Genomic DNA, 16232 nt, shown 5'->3' with positions numbered 1-16232 from the left:
CTTCCTTTAAGAATTCAATCATATCAGATCACTCCATCCACATCTTTGAAACATAAATAGACAAATGTACTTGATCTTCCCATCTATATCCCTTCTTCTGGATTCCCTCTGCCTAGGTCTCCACTTTCTTGCCCTCTTGTCCCACGTGAATACAGGGTAATGGGTGAGCAACAATTTGCCATCCATCAACTAGAGAGAGATATGAGCTGATATAATTCACTCAGAAGGATAGATAATTGGACAGACAAGAAATGGTAATGTCCTGAAGAAAAAGTACAAAGGTATGGAAAGAATGGATTCATAAGGATTTGATAACCAACTAGACACAGGAGAGAGCAAGGAGGAGTCTATATCTGCTTGAGAAATAAACAGATAAAGTAACCTAGGGAATGAGAGATGAAAAAGGGAGAGGTAGTTAGGTAGAGTTAGAGTTTTAATTGGCCTGTGAACACTTAGGCAGGTTAAGATAAACTGTATCCCTTTTCTCCCAAGAGCAAACTCCAACTTTGAAACTCACATCCAAGTCTGGTGACCAAGAACAGGTTAAAACAGGTGATGTGACATCTCAAGGAAAACCTAGGAATGTTCAGGATTGGGTTTTTTTCATGAGTTTGTGAAATGAAAATATCTCCTGCCATATCAATAAACAAGAAATGTCACAGCCATCAAGGATTTCTGGTCTCCAGTTGTGAATGAGGGCTCCCAAAACTGATCCAGGGGATGCTGCCACCCCTCCATGGTGATTGCTGAGGAGCTGGGGAAAGCAAGAAGCAGCCATCTGCCACCCCTTAAGATGAACAAGGAAACAGGGTTGGCCCCAGATAGCTGAGCTGCATATGGAAGGATTGAATCCAGTGAGTCCAGAGGCTTGCATCTTCCCAGAAACAGAACACCTAATCCCTTAACTTGGTACCTGATCTTTGATGTTCAGACTGCCTCTCCCTTTGTTGCAAACTTGTATGTAACCTGACTTCCCTTCCTGCCTGCTTGGAGCAGTTTTCTCAGAGCTACTGAGATGCTGTCTCCAGGGCTTAGAGTCCTAAGCATTCCCACCAAATAAAATAATTCTATCAGGTTCTGACTATATTTTCTGGTCAGCAAATTCATCTTGCTAGGAAGGAGAGTGTGAATGTGGATCAAGTTTAGATGCTTTTTCTAAATAAGAGTGACCTGGAGCATTTGTGATCTCAGGCAAAGTCTCATTAGCCTTTGAAGGAGGTGAGCAAAGTGCACTCATCTGTATTTCCTTGAGGAAAATGGTGTTTGAGGACCAACCATCTAAACGCATTTGAAATGGAACTTGGTAATTATTAACAAAGCAAAAGAAAAAGTTACTTTAATCAGAATATTTCATTTTGAGCAATTTCCATATAACACCATCACAGGTCAGCCTCTATTGAAATACAGGCAATTAGAATATCTGATGGAGAAGGTGATGGCACCCCACTCCAGTACTCTTGCCTGGAAAATCCCATGGATGGAGGAGCCTGGTAGGCTGCAGTCCATGGGGTCGCTAAGAGTCGGACACAACTGAGCGACTTCACTTTCACTTTTCACTTTCCTGCATTGGAGAAGGAAATGGCAACCCACTCCAGCTTCTTGCCTGGAGAATCCCAGGGATGGGGGAGCCTGGTGGGCTGCCGTCTATGGGGTCACACAGAGTTGGACATGACTGAAGTGACTTAGCAGCAGCAGCAGAATATCTGAGGCATCATCTTGTATTAAATACATCACACGAAAGCCACTGTGGATGTTCCCAAGACACTGAGTTCAACATCATCGTACCCTGGGTCCCCTTTCTCCCCCTGGAGTAGGCAGGGGCTCTGTTCTCCTTCCTCAGGATCAGCTTCCTCTCTAGAGACATTTAGAGAAGAGCCTGAAAGAGCAAAGAGAAGCATAATTAGAACTGAGACAAAGCAACTGGACACTGTGTTGGAAGCCTGTTAAACAAGTGATGATGACAAAGCATCCCTGGGACCCAGGTGTGGACAGGAGGCTCAGACTATTTCACACCAGCTACAGTGAGGATGGATCCAGGCCGTCCTCTCAGATCCGGTCCATGTGGTCTCTGGGGCCTCAGTTCATATGGAAATTCTGCATCACAGGAGACCTGTGCTCACACAGGAGCTCTGGGAAGATCTGCTTCCAGGCTACACACTAGCAAGGAGATGCCCAGGAACAGTAAGATCATAACAACAAATTTAACTGTTCTCCTCTCACAGCCGACAGATGTGAAGTCACAATGAGAGGGAGAGTGGACACAGGGAAAATCTGAGTTCCTCACTCATAAACCAACTCTGCTCTTAGTTATCTTGACGCATGTTCCCAAATGTCCACAAAGAGTATCATGGGTGCATCCACAGATGGCCCCTCCCAGGCACCACACAGGCCCTCAGATGGATAAATACTCTCTTCCAGAGAAAGAGTGTTTTCTCTTGACAACTGAAATATCTGGGGGAAATTAGACCTTAGCTGACCATCAGCTCCGAGTCAATGATCCACCAACATGGCTTAATGTTAAGGCCACCATATACCATAGACTTTGTACATGTCATTGCAACCTTATACACAGACCTCATCTTAAATTATCAGATGACTCACAAATGTCAATATTGCAACACGTTTTTAAAATCTCTGTCTTTCACGTTCAGGGCAGCACAGAGATGTTATTAAAACACTTATCTATTATTGAATTTGGTAAATATGCTCAATTACTCTATAAGCTATCTATTTCTTTTGACTACTACACAATGCTTGTGGGATCTTAATTCCTTGAACAGGGATTGAACCCAGGCCATAGAAGTGAATGTGTAGAATCCTAACCACTGGATTACCAGAAAAGTCCCTAATCTATAAATTTTAATGTAGGTATATCACAAATAAAATGAAAATTTATGTTGCATTATGGGGACATAGATGTCAAAAGTAGAGTGATTCCTCACCCACAAAGGAGTCTGACAGCATTAAAGATGGCATATGGTTGAGAAGTGAAGTGTTAGTTACTCAGTTGTGTCTGACTCTTTGCAACGCTATGAACTGTAGCCCACCAGGCTCCTCTGTCCATTGGATTCTCCAGGCAAGAATACTGGAGTGAGTAGACATTCCCTTCTTCAAGGGCTCTTCCTGACCCAGTGATCAAACCCAGGTCTCCTGCATTGCAGTTAGATTCTTTACCATCTGAGCCATTAGGGTGGCTCATCAAATGCATGAGATTAGCCATATTTTGAAACTGCAGAGAGGCTGGGCATTGAGGAGCTCAAATTCACCTTTTCCAGGACAAAGACCGAAGATTACAGGGGATCAGATAATCTCCCCACTCACCTGTCTGAGACCTTATCCCATCTTCCTTCTCTGGGAGCACTTCCTCCTCACTCCCCTGAGAGTCATGAGGAGCCCCAGTCACTGGTACCTCTTCACCACCATCGTAATCCTCACCAAGGGCAACAGTCCTCTGATCTGGTGCTTCTGAGGGCAGAGCAGGGGTCAGATGAAACCACAGTAAGGGCGTTGGTCTGAGAAATACCTAGGATCCTTCTGACCCAGAGTTTCTGAGCTGCTAGAGGCACCAGTCACTCCTTCTTTTAAAAGATTTTTTCTCTAAGACCATGTTTCATTTTTATGTGTCCATAAACCAAAACATAATTTACATATCTTAATATTTCCTGTTTGAAAATATATATTCCAAAGTAACTCTCCTACCATTGAGCGTTACTAAAGTATTTTGACAAATTGTACTTTACAGAAATTATTTTTAAAACCAGTGTGTGCTTGTTGTGATTCTGGACACAGAGAGCCCCACCCCAATGTGAGACATCACAGAACAGTCAGAGAAAGGGAAGGACGGACCCCATTTGGACACAAGGGATGCCTCTGGTCCATCAAATGAAGACTGTTCCCCTTGCATCTCGTCTCTATGAGGGAAACTCTCCTCCCCAAAGCCCAGCTGAGGCAGGTCTACCTCTATTACCTGGAGCAGATGTGGAGTCATTGTTGTCCTCACCATCTGACAGGAGGCCTAAAGTGGAAACAAACATCACACAACACACAGAATGACCCTCCCCACACTCACGGGACCTGTGTTAAGGCTGGGAAGGGGCAGACCTGGATCCTGCAGTGTATATGGGGGCTGAGGGCTCACGGGGCTCTCAGAGGCCATCCTGCCACTTTGGAGAGCTGCCTCTGTAAGGCTGGGGCACACGTGGGATCTGTAGATGCTGAGAAGATGTTCACAGCCAGTGGGAGGTGACAACCAGAGGTCCCAGGAAGGCAGGCAGAAACACCCACCTGGGCTGCCCAGAAGACCCTCCTTCTGAGTCACAAGGTAATCGAGCTCCTCCTACACAGCTTCAGCAAGAGCATCTTCATAGCTGGATAAGGCTGAGAGATCCCCTAGCAGGTCAGAGATGCCTCCCCAGACACCCCGATCCAGCAGACCCAATTTAATCTTCCCTAGGCTCATACAGAGGCTACCTGGACCTCAGCATCATCTCTTACCCCATGCACCGTGTTGGCATCTTCTCTCCTCATCTGACCTGAATCCACAGCTCAGCCCTGACTCTTTCTGGTCTCACAGGAGAGGTCATGACATATAAGAGTTCACACACCAGTCCTAAGAACCTGTGTATGTTCAGCCCTTAGAGCTCAGCACAGAGCACATGGAGCTCTACAGACTCAGAACAGAGACCTGGCCCAGGTTCCCCTCCTCATACCTGGCCCATGTCCTGCCTGCACACACTCTCCCTGGTCCCCAGTTCCCCCTGCAGCCCACCTCTGCACTCTGCTCTCCATCTGAGCAGCTGAGTCACCAGGATGATGAGGACCAGGAAGAGAAGAGACCCCAGGATGAGGCAGAGGACCCCAGGCAGGGAGAAGATGGCAGGGAGAGGATTTTAGGCTGGTCTGGCCCCTAAGGAAAGCAAGGCAACAGGGTGTGAAGAAGGTCCTGGGCACAGAGAAACCCCCTGTACCAGCATTTCTTGGGGCTCTGGATGATGGTATCCTAGCCTCAGACACAAATATACTAATAGTGACTGGGCTCCTCCAGGTCTCATCCTGAGACAAGTCAACTCCACTCCGGCAAGTCAACTCCACTCCGGCCAGTGTGGCCCCGAAGCAAAGCCGGGGATTGTCAGGGAGCTGCCCTACCGAGACAGCCTGAGGACCCGGCTCATCCCTTCTCCTTGGGCATCAAACAGTCCTGAGACCCGCACCTCACTGATGAGGAGCAACACTCTGGGGCAGGTAGGAGAATGGGAGAACTTTAGAATCTGCACCACCTGAACTAGACTCTTAGATCCTGGGCCTGAGAAACATGTGGCCCTGGGAACCAAGGCAGGGGCGTTCCCCAACATAATGCCCCGGCTCCTTCCCAACAGCCAGGACTCCTCAGGCTCTTTCATATCCTGAGTTGTCAGAGAGCCTACAGAACAGGTTACCAGAATCTGAATATTCTCCCCTGCCCATGGGTGGATCACAGTACCTGCTGTAGTTGGGGGCAATGTTGTCCTTGCACCTAAAGAGAAAAACAGGAGATTGAGTAAAGGGAATTGGCCAGATCACAGAGTAACCCATTTTTCCCTCCTGAGCCCTGAAATCACCACCTCAGTCTCCATGACATCAGTGCCCAATCCCCCCAGCTTCACTGCGCTAGATCAGAGCCCCAGCACCCATACACTCTCTGAACACAAACTCCCCACCACCCCCTGTCCAGCCAGCTGTCCCCATGCTGTCCCAGCTCACACAGGGTGGACCCTGAGCCCCTCACTCACCAGAGCACCTCACACCAGCATCCTCCTTGTGCTTGCAGCCACTCTGCCCCCAGGGCTCCACAGCACAGTCCCACAGGGAAGACTCCTGACCCCGGCACTGCACCTCATCCAGCCAGATGCTCCCATTTCCAAGGCCAAATGCTGCAGACCGCATGACTTCTAGGGCCTGGCCATCAGCCCAGCTGCTGACACACCACCTCGGCCTCTGCCAGGCTCCAGGAGTCATCGCACATGGTGCCCCAGGAGCCGCTGTACCAGACCTCCACCCGCCCTGAGCACTCACTGTTTCCTCCCCTGAGCCGGAGCTTCTCTCTGTCTGAAAAGGCAGCAGCCCCTCCTGTGACTGCCCTGGTGGGAGGAAAGAGCCCCTGGAAGCCACAGGGGAGGGGGCTGACGTACCTGTGCAGGGGGCAGCAGTTGGACAGCTCTTTGGTCTTCTTCCTGCACACAACAGGGAAACAGTGGATCAGGGAGAGCTGGGGGTGGTCCTGTCCCCACATAAGATTATCTAAGGTCTGACTCAGTGCAAATGACATGTGAAAACACAGGCTCATTATCTCCTGGTCTGAGACATTCAGTACATGTGATCATCAGTTGAAATAACTGTAACTGTTCATCATTTATTGGTCTCCACACCTCACAACAAATACAAACACACACAGACATAGGCACATAAACATTTTGTAGACTCAACTTAAAATATCACTTAGATTGGAAAGCATATATCACTCTAAGAACATCCTTCAGGGTTGAGACAGACACAGAAACCGACAGTAAGTCACCTGCACACGAGATATAGGCTTCCTCCTTTGGAGAGCAGGAACTGTATTTCCAAGGGTCAGAAGGACACTGCCAGAGAGAGGTGTCAGTTTTCTGACACTGGATTCCATCTACCCTCCGGGGTCTAGAACCTTCTCTAAGAGCAACAAAAGTGTCGAGGGTTCCACTGTCCCCACAGCCAAGCTGTCTGCATATCACGGACATGGTGATATCATCTATGGGGTTACAGCAGACACTGCCCCAGGTCCTGCTGTAGAAAACTTCCAGCCACCCTGCATACTGCTGGTCCTCACTCACCATCCTGAGGGACAGGAACTCTAAGATTGAAAGAGAGGAGACAGGACACAGTGAGCACTCCGCTCAGGGCTCTGGGTCTTCCTCTCTCCCAGAAACTGTGACCATACATCCCTGACCCAACTGCAGAGATGCCCACTAGTTGACAAGACTATTGAGAGGGTAACAGGCAGGAAAGCCAGGGATCTCCAAATGGAGGAAATAGCCTGCAAGTGTCAGACATTTTTATCTCTCTTAAGCAGCAGGAAGAAACAAACTAGTGATATTTTTTTCCTTCTCTATACAAATTTAAAAGGAGGTTTTTCTTAAAATACTGTGTTGCCATAATGACACCAGGTTTCGCCTGAAGTTGACTATTCTCAAACCTAGAGATAACCAATGCCTTTTTCTTATGGAAATGTTTGTCTTAAGCTTGCAGATGACACCACCCTTATGGCAGAAAATGAAGAGGAACTAAAAAGCCTCTTGATGAAAGTGAAAGTGGAGAGTGAAAAAGTTGGCTTAAAGCTCAACATTCAGAAAATGAAGATCATGGTATCTGGTCCCATCACTTCATGGGAAATAGATGGGGAAACAGTGGAAACAGTGTCAGACTTTATTTTTCTGGGCTCCAAAATCACTACAGATGGTGACTGCAGCCATGAAATTAAAAGACACTTACTCCTTGGAAGGAAAGTTATGACCAACCTAGATAGCATATTCAAAAGCAGAAACATTACTTTGCCAACAAAGGTCCATCTAGTCAAGGCTATGGTTTTTCCTGTGGTCATGTATGGATGTAAGAGTTGGACTGTGAAGAAGGCTGAGCGCCAAAGAATTGATGCTTTTGAACTGTGGTGTTGGAGAAAACTCTTGAAAGTCCCTTGGACTGCAAGGAGATCCAATCAGTCCATTCTGAAGGAGATCAGCCCTGGAATTTCTTTGGAAGGAATGATGCTAAAGCTGAAACTCCAGTACTTTGGCCACCTCATGCGAAGTGTTGACTCATTGGAAAAGTCTCTGATGCTGGGAGGGATTGGGGGCAAGAGGGGAAGGGGACGACAGAGGATGAGATGGCTGGATGGCATCACTGACTCGATGGATGTGAATCTGAGTGAACTCCAGGAGTTGGTGATGGAAAGGGAGGCCTGGCGTGCTGCGATTCATGGGGTCGCAAAGAGTCGGACATGACTGAGCGACTGACCTGAACTGATGCTAATATACTATGCATTTACCCCAAGCTCTGTCTTCAAGTTGGTTCCGCCTCTTGGCTCAGAACCTACTTGACAAACCAGTATGTTATACTCAGATATTGTTCCCCTAATCTATGTAAATGAAACTATTTATATGATGGTCTGCCCTTCTTCAAGACTCAAGTTAATTATTTTATGGCCCAGGATAAACTATTTGGTGCCAAGATTATCCCAATATGCATGTTATGGGTCAGGGGCTTGGTGCTATTCTGAATTTTAAGACATTCCTTTCTTTCATTAATAGACTGCTAGTGACTATATAACATCCAGCTGAAGACTAGGAGGAGGGTGCTCTTTCTGTCCCCTTCTGATCCCTATGTCAGAAGCTTTCTCTATCTCCTTTATACTTTAATAAAACTTTATTACACAAAAGCTCTGAGCGATCAAGCCTCATCTCTGGCCCCGGATTGAATTCTTCTTCTCCGGGGGCCAAGAATCCCGGCATCTTTGTGTGATTCAACAACAACCTTTCACTATCATTGCCTCACTTCTACCTGACTTTGTCCATTTGTGTCTGTCTTTCTATTTCTACCACAATGATGTAGTGGATACAAACAGAGAAAGACCTACCAGGGCACCTGCGGGATGGAGAACTGACTCCTGCCTCCTGAAAAAGAACTCTAAAACGGTTTGTCGATGGAATGTGATGTGGGTATTTGGGGAGGGAAGCAAAATAACAGGGCCACAAATGTCCACATACCAATCCTTAGTACCTGTGAATATGTACCTGACCTGGCAAAAGGAACTTTACAGATGTAACAAATTTAAGGACCTTGGGATGTTTAGACCCCAGTTTAAACACCTCCTTAGCCACACTATCCTTAGAAATGGACAACCTTTCCCAGTTCCAGTCAGAGGGAAATGTAAGTGAGGAAGAATGGTCAGAAGAGGCACTGTTGTTGAAGAAGAAAGACCCAAGCCAAGGAATGAGACCACACAGAAACCAGGAAAGGCTGGGAAAGGGTCCTCCAGGAAGAACGCAGCCCTGTGGACACTGGGGTGTTGGCCCACGGAGCCCCTCATCAGACTCCTAGCACACAGAACTGAACAGAATAAGTCTGTGCTTTCATTACATCATCCACAGGATCTCCAGACTGTACTACCACAGGGAACTGAAGAGAGAGCCCTGCTTTAACGTGGAAACTGTCAGAAACGGCTCTGCCAGGAAACACTGCTGAGAAAAAAGGACCACAATCTCAGCTGCTGCAGGAGGAAGTGAAAGCACCTTGTCTTCTCGTCTGCTGGAAAGACAAGCCCCATGAGAGGAAGCCTCCTTCTCTGTCCTTTCAGCATCTCTCCCTCAAAGCTCAGATCCCTGTCCTCCAGAGCCCCATCCCTCCCCCTGCCTGTGGACAGTGTGCAGCGTGGACCTGAGCAGATGACCCCTGCATCCTCCTTGTGTCTGCAGTCGTGCCGCCCCCATCCCTGGGAAGGACACCTCCACATGTGGGACTCCTTTCCTGTGCAGTTCAGGTCGTCCAGCCAGATGGGCCCTGATCCCGCCCCAAAGTGAGCAGACCTCGTGGCATTGAGGGCTTGTCCACAGCCCAGCTGCCTACACACCACGTGGGCATCATCCAGGTCCCAGCCGTCATCACAGATGGTGCCCCAGGAGACCTGGTCAAGGATCTCCACTCTCCCGGCACAGTGACCACCCCCATCAACCAGGCGGAGCTGTCTGCTGTCTGAGGAGAGAGAAATGGGACAGTCGGTGTTGGGGATTTTCTCCCCGGGACTTGGAAGCAATGAACCTGAAAAAATGACACTTGGCCAGTCTCTTGCAAGGACTGACAAGTTTATTTCTGCAGTCAAGCTTTTTTACAGAAGCAGGAATAAAGAGCTTAAAGTATACGGTCAGCAGAGTGCATACTGAGTTAACACATAATCAGTAAAAACATTTCAAGGACAGCGCGCTCTAAATGACTCATGGGTTTATCCCACAACCCGCTTTCACAAGTAACATCCCTATTAACTCTTGGCGCCGAGCATAACCAAAGGCAGGAGATGTTTTTCTGTCCACAGTGCAAAGCCGGGTATTTCTGGCCCTTCGCCATTTTCCCAAGGACTTTCTCCTTTTACCGCTATTTTGCACTACGCTTCCCAACATATCCTCCTTTTGTTTTTAAATTAAGCACGGCGGCTGCTAGTTGGACTCCGTTGTGGGAGGCATGGAGTCTTGAGTAGAGACTTCTGTATTGCATAATCAATTACAAAAAGAGCAGGGTGATTAATACATATATAAAAATATTGCTTCCTGAAAGCCAAGCTCTAGGGTCTAGAGACAATAGGGTTTTGGTTAAAGTATCATAGAATTGAGTGCTATACAATTCTCTAGGTACCCTAACTTGAAAATTAGCAACTTGTTGTTTCAACAAATTGATGTCTAAACTTGAGTTATTTGTGAGATTCAGCAAATGCACCTTAACCTTATTCCAAGGATATTCAGTGCTATTATAGGGCATGTTAGTCAGACAAAAAGAAGTAAAATTCCAGTGACAATGTGTACGTGTTTGGAAAGCCAGTTGCCACACTTGATCTCCTAAGTGGATAACCACAGTTTGTAACTCATTAATTCATGTTTGTAATTGCTGATCTATTTGAGCTCTTCGAGTCCAAAGATCATGAGAGTCTTTGTGCCAAGCAGTGATAAAATCATGATTTTGTATAGAATTATGTAAAGCCACACCAGACAAAGTTCCTACAGTCACAATGGAGATAAGGCTTAAGATGCCTGCAATAATCCACCCAATGATGTGCTTAGATCGCCTAATCCCAGTTTTCAACAATACAGAAAAAAATATAGAATCAGTCCAAGGTTCAGTTAAGTTTACGGGAAGCTATAACTCAGATCTTTGTTTAACTAGCGCAATGCTAGCATTGTGATATGAAATGGTGTGATTAAGGCAGGTATACAATGCACATGCAGTACAATTGACAATCTTGGCCGATAAGTCGATGTCAAAATGCCCTACAATAAACAAGCATGGAAGGTGAACACACGATTGAATATAGCCAGTACTATTATATAGGAAGGTATAATTAGAAGGATGAAACACACCCACAGTCCCATAAACATTAGCAAAGTGCTCTAAAGCTGCTGGAATTTCCTAAATGTGCCATCGCTCTGGCCCCACAATGGGGACAACAATCCTGGGTCGTGGGGGTGATAAGCCCCCGTTATACCAATTCAGCAATATGTCCTTATCAGTCCAGAAACTTGTCTTAGATTTATGAAAGCCTCCAGTGTTTGATCTATTAAACCAGGAGCAATTATGATGTTCCTCCTGCTCTTCAGAACAGTTTACATTGCCAGAAACAGCTTATCTGGAGTCATAGGAGTTTCAGTACTCTTCAGTGTCTGCTCAGCCTGACGAGTCATGTTTTCACTTGAGCCCATGTCGGGTAAGGATTCAGACGATGGCGTTTCCTCATTGGCTCCTCCAGGGTCATTGACGAGACCCTTCGAGTCAACTTCATCACTTCCTGAGGGAGTCCGGTCTTGGGGTCCCTCTCGGTAACGGACATGGCGAAGGGGAACCCAGATTTCCTCTCCATCTGCAATGACAAGACCATAACCCTTGCCTAGGAGTTGTAAGATTCCTGGCAGCCATTGATTAAATTGCTTATACCATATTGGTGTATTGATTTCTAATTTGCTGTTTTTGTCTTCTGCAAAATGTCTTTCTGCACGACTGTCAGAATTATTTTTTGTTAAGTTTAGTTAAAGATAATAGTAATTGAGGGTTCATGGGATAAGAAGTGTACCTCCTCTTCCATATTCCCCTTTTCTGTTTTAATAAATGAGTTTTAGGGTGTGGTGGGCTCTTTCAATAATGGCTTGACCCTGAGGATTATAGGCTATTCCTGTAATGTGTGTTATGTTCCATTCTGATAAAAATGAACGAAATGAATGTGAGGTGAATGCAGGTCCATTGTCTGTTTTCAAGACAGAAGGAATCCCCATAATGGGGAAGGTGAGTAAGAGTGCGGAAATGGTGTGTTTGTTGGATTCTGAAGAGATAGGTACTGTCCAGATAAAGTTGGAAAATTGAGACAAAAAGTAAAGAAAATTTTCTTTAAGGAAAGTGAGTGAAGTCAAATAGCTAAAGGAAATTAGATTGTTGCCCCCGGGGATTAACTCCTGAAATCGTAGTTCGTAAGCTCAGAGGGATGCAGGCATCACAGGTTTTAATAATATGCCGTGTTTCAGTGAGAGGAATATGGTATTTAGAGTGCAATCTGTTAGCATTGGTATGAAGATTAGCATGTTCATCATTGGCAGATGTAAAAATGGGAGCTATGAGCCTGTCAACAGCATCATTTTTTGTGACCAGAGGGCCAGGTAAACCTGAATGAGCACGTATATGTGCAATAAAGAAGGGTTCCGTACGTTAGCAAATTAAAGCTTGAGTCTGTGAAAAGACAGTATATAATTCTTCATCTAGATTGTATAAAAAGGCGGTAACAAAATCAGGAAAAAGGGAAGCAAGGTATTTGGAATCAGTATATACGTTGAAGGATAATGGTTGAAGCAACAAAAGAGCATATAAAGCATACAATTCAACTCTTTGTACTGAAGAATAGGTAGTGGGTAATTTCTCTTTGATATCAGGGCCGACAATCTCTGCTATGCCTTTCTTGTTGCCATCAATGAAATAGGTGGGCGCATTGGAAATAGGCTGGGATGCAATGATATTAGTTATAATGAATTTAGTACATTGTAGAAAGTCCCATAATTTTCTTTTTGGCAAATGAAATGAGATAACATTTTGAAAATCACTTAATGCCATTTGCATGGTCAGGTTATACTGTAAGGCAATTTGCAATTCCTTTTTTGTCAAGGGAACGTGTATTGCATATGAATCAAATCCAGTAAAAGTTTGTACACGGCTTCTTCCTGACACAATTAAGTGCCCTATTTTCTCAATATATGATACCATTTTTTCAGACTGTTTAGTGTGTAAATATACCCATTCTATTGGGCTATGTTGAGCTATAATTGCAGTGGGCGAATGTTCAGTGGGGAATATATCTAAAGAAACTGGTTGATCATAATCTAGCCGAGTTGAAAAAGATTGTTGAATGTGTTTCTCCATTAAGGCCAGTTCTTCTTTGGCCTCTTTTGTTAGTTGTCTAGGGCTATTAGGGTCAAGGGATCCCTTTGAAATTTTAAATAGATTTTGTAAGGCATAGGTGGGGATGCCAACAGATGACTGCAGCCAATTAATATCTCCTAGCAATTTTTGAAAATCATTCAGCGTGCATAGAGATTGCACAGAAATTTGAGTTTTTTGAGGTTTGATTTTAGATTCTTCCATAACATGTCCTAAATAATTAAAGGCTGCTTTCCATTGAATTTTATCTGGTGCTACAAGCAGGCCATGATTTTGAAGAGTAGTAATAACTTCATTATATAACTGTTGTAAATAGAATTCAGATTCCATAGAGAGAAGTATATCATCCATATAATGAATTATAAACGCAGTAGGATACTTGTCTCTAATGGGTTGTAATAATACAGATATGAGATATTGGCAAATGGTAGGGGAGTTCATCATTCCCTGAGGTAGCACCTTCCATTGGAATCTTTTAACAGGAGCCATGTGATTTATAGAAGGAATTGAAAAGGCAGAACGTTTTCTCTCTTTAGGGTGCAAAGGTATAGTAAAAAAGCAATCTTGTAAGTCAATAATAACTATAGATTATCCTTTTGGTACCATAGAAGGGGAGGGCAATCCGGGTTGTAAGGACCCCATAGGTAACATGGTATTATTAACATTTCTTAAATCTATCAACATTCGTCATTTTCCTGATTTCTTTTTTATTACAAAAATAGGGGAATTCCACGGGGAAAATGAAGGTTCTATATGAGCTTTTTGTAATTGTTCATTTACTAATTGTGTAAGAGTTGCCAATTTTTCTTTAGTTAGGGGCCACTGATGTGTCCATACTGGGGTATCAGATTCCCAATCGAGGGGCAGCAGTGTTAACTCAATGGCCCCCATTTAAAAGGTTCATTTAAAGAAATTGTGGCTTTCGTTTGTTCAAGAAAATCCTGTCCCCATAAATTGATAGGGATATTAGTAATATATGGTTTAAGATAAGCTACAATTTGATTAGGGCCATACATTTGTAAATAGGATGCATTGACAAAAGTTTGTGTGGCATTAGCTTCATTTACTTCTAATAGTCTAGAAGGAGCTATAACCTTATCCCAATCAAGGGGCCATTTTGCAGCTCTAATGATTGAAATGTTAGCTCCAGTATCTAACATGCCTGTGAAATTCTTTCCCTGTATGCGTAAAGTAAGCATGGGTTTCCGATGTTCCTTTAATAAGGTGGATAGTGCAGCAGTAAGGTTGGTACTGCCAAAGCCTCCCTGCCGAACTTTATCAGATGCCTTCATTGGTTTGACATATGGCAAAAGTAATAATTGTGCAAAATGTTCCCCTTTTTGTAAGTATGCATTTCCCGTTTTCACAACATTTACCATAACATGTATTTCCCCTTCATAATCTTCATCCATAACACCAGTCAATAGCACTAAACCTCTCATTGTGCAGCTACTACGTCCCAAAATCAGTCCCATTGTCCTGGGTGGAATCAGGCCATAATATTCGGTGGGAATTTTGTGGGGGCTGTATAATTCTATTAGTTCCATATCATAAGGACTAGGTATATCAGTGCAAGCACTCTTAGATGTAGCTGCTTGTAGCGTCATAACATTAGGTCCTCCTTTTGTAGTGGGGCTAGAGGACGGCCCCTTTATCAGTTTCCCTGTTGTTTTTGTTGTGCATCAGAGTTCAAGGTGTTTCCATCCTTATCAAATTTAGAATGACATTCATTCAGCCAATGGAACCCCTTTTTACATTTTGGACATATTTCTGGGGGACTCTTCTTATTAGAAGTAGTATTATATTTTTTGGCCTGTGTTGACATGAGACATTGTTTTTTCATATGGTTGGGCTTCCCACAGTTAAAACATTTGGCATTAGCAGCTTTTTGTACAATAAAGGTTTCCAGTGTTGCCAATTTTGCTCTATGGGAACTAGATCTGATATCCCTATATGCTTTCAAATATTCCATAAGAGAGCCAGTCTCTCGAATTAGTCTAAGCATGGATTGACATTCCTCATTAGCATTTTCAAAAGCAAGTTGTTTTAAAATAATATTTTGTAAAGTCATATCCTTAATAGATTTCTCAATTGCATCCTTTAATTTTCCTAAAAATTGAGAATATTCCTTTTCATGCCCTTGAATAATCTTAACAAATTAACCATCAGAGTTAGTGCTATCCACCTTTGCTTATGCCCTTCAGGCAGTTTCTTTAATGAAATGTAACATCTGAGGGGTAATATTAGCTAGTTGCGCAATCATATAGGCCATGGCTCTTGTTCCAGTGAGTATATCATAGGTTAAATTGGCAGGGTTACCATGAGATTGCTGGTCAATCATCAGCTGTCAGGCCTCATCATTAACCCACATTTGCCATTGCAGTCATTGTTGAGGATTTAAAACCATCTTTGGTATTTGAAAAAAAATCATATGGCATCCAATGGCTAGCCCATCCTCTGAGAAATTCTATACAGTAAAGAGAAGTAGGTCCATATAGAGTGCATGCTTTCTTAAAGCTAGACAACATGCCAAAATCTAGATTAGCCCAAGTATTTTTGTCTTGGGCAGGTTGATTAAATTGCATTGGGAAAGCGAAAGTGCAAGCAGGCATCTCCCGAGGAGGAGTGAAATGATTAGTATGAGCAAAGTTAGCAATTGCTGTTACAGGCGGAGCAGAAGCAAAAACCTCAGATTTGGGCTGTCCGTTGAATGAAATGACTTCTGTTCTAAGTGGCTTCAGTTTTGACATATCCTGTATATATATATATATGTCTCTAAGTTGTTTTTCTAAGGATTGTGTCTGATTGAGCATAACATTCTTATATTTCAAAGCACCTTGTATATCTTGTTCTTTAAGCTCATATTCATGTAAAGATTGAATAGTTTTTACTTCCAAATCAACGTTATGCCCTTCAATTTGTTCTGTGATAGCCCGTATGAGTGACCATGTTACCCTTGCTGATATGCTCGCAAAATATTATTTTTAACCCTTTTCTATATGTCTAGATTGAGTGTCCCCTCTTCTGGGAGCCATGACTTGTTC

The 16232-nt window shown here is 44.1% G+C and overlaps 1 non-coding gene across 1 annotated transcript in view; it reads right to left on the bottom strand.

Annotated features, from left to right (window-relative positions):
* Nucleotides 1-1304: 1304 nt before the first annotated feature.
* LOC751788 (WC1 isolate CH210) overlaps nt 1305-16232 on the bottom strand; it is a 61273-nt gene continuing 46345 nt past the window's right edge. The window contains exons 12-21 of the transcript XR_003034832.2: nt 9445-9759; nt 6551-6865; nt 6168-6209; nt 5769-6084; nt 5480-5512; nt 4769-4906; nt 4285-4377; nt 3968-4015; nt 3322-3465; nt 1305-1876 (exon numbers count right to left, since the gene is read on the bottom strand). This is a non-coding gene — a transcript (WC1 isolate CH210). The remainder of the gene's footprint in view (nt 1877-3321; nt 3466-3967; nt 4016-4284; nt 4378-4768; nt 4907-5479; nt 5513-5768; nt 6085-6167; nt 6210-6550; nt 6866-9444; nt 9760-16232) is intronic.

This window comes from Bos taurus, chromosome 5, assembly GCF_002263795.3.
Source record: "Bos taurus isolate L1 Dominette 01449 registration number 42190680 breed Hereford chromosome 5, ARS-UCD2.0, whole genome shotgun sequence".
NCBI classification, from domain to species: Eukaryota; Metazoa; Chordata; class Mammalia; order Artiodactyla; family Bovidae; genus Bos; species Bos taurus.
The sequence above is the reverse complement of the archived record's forward strand: the minus strand, read 5'-3'. Positions and strand labels throughout refer to the sequence as shown.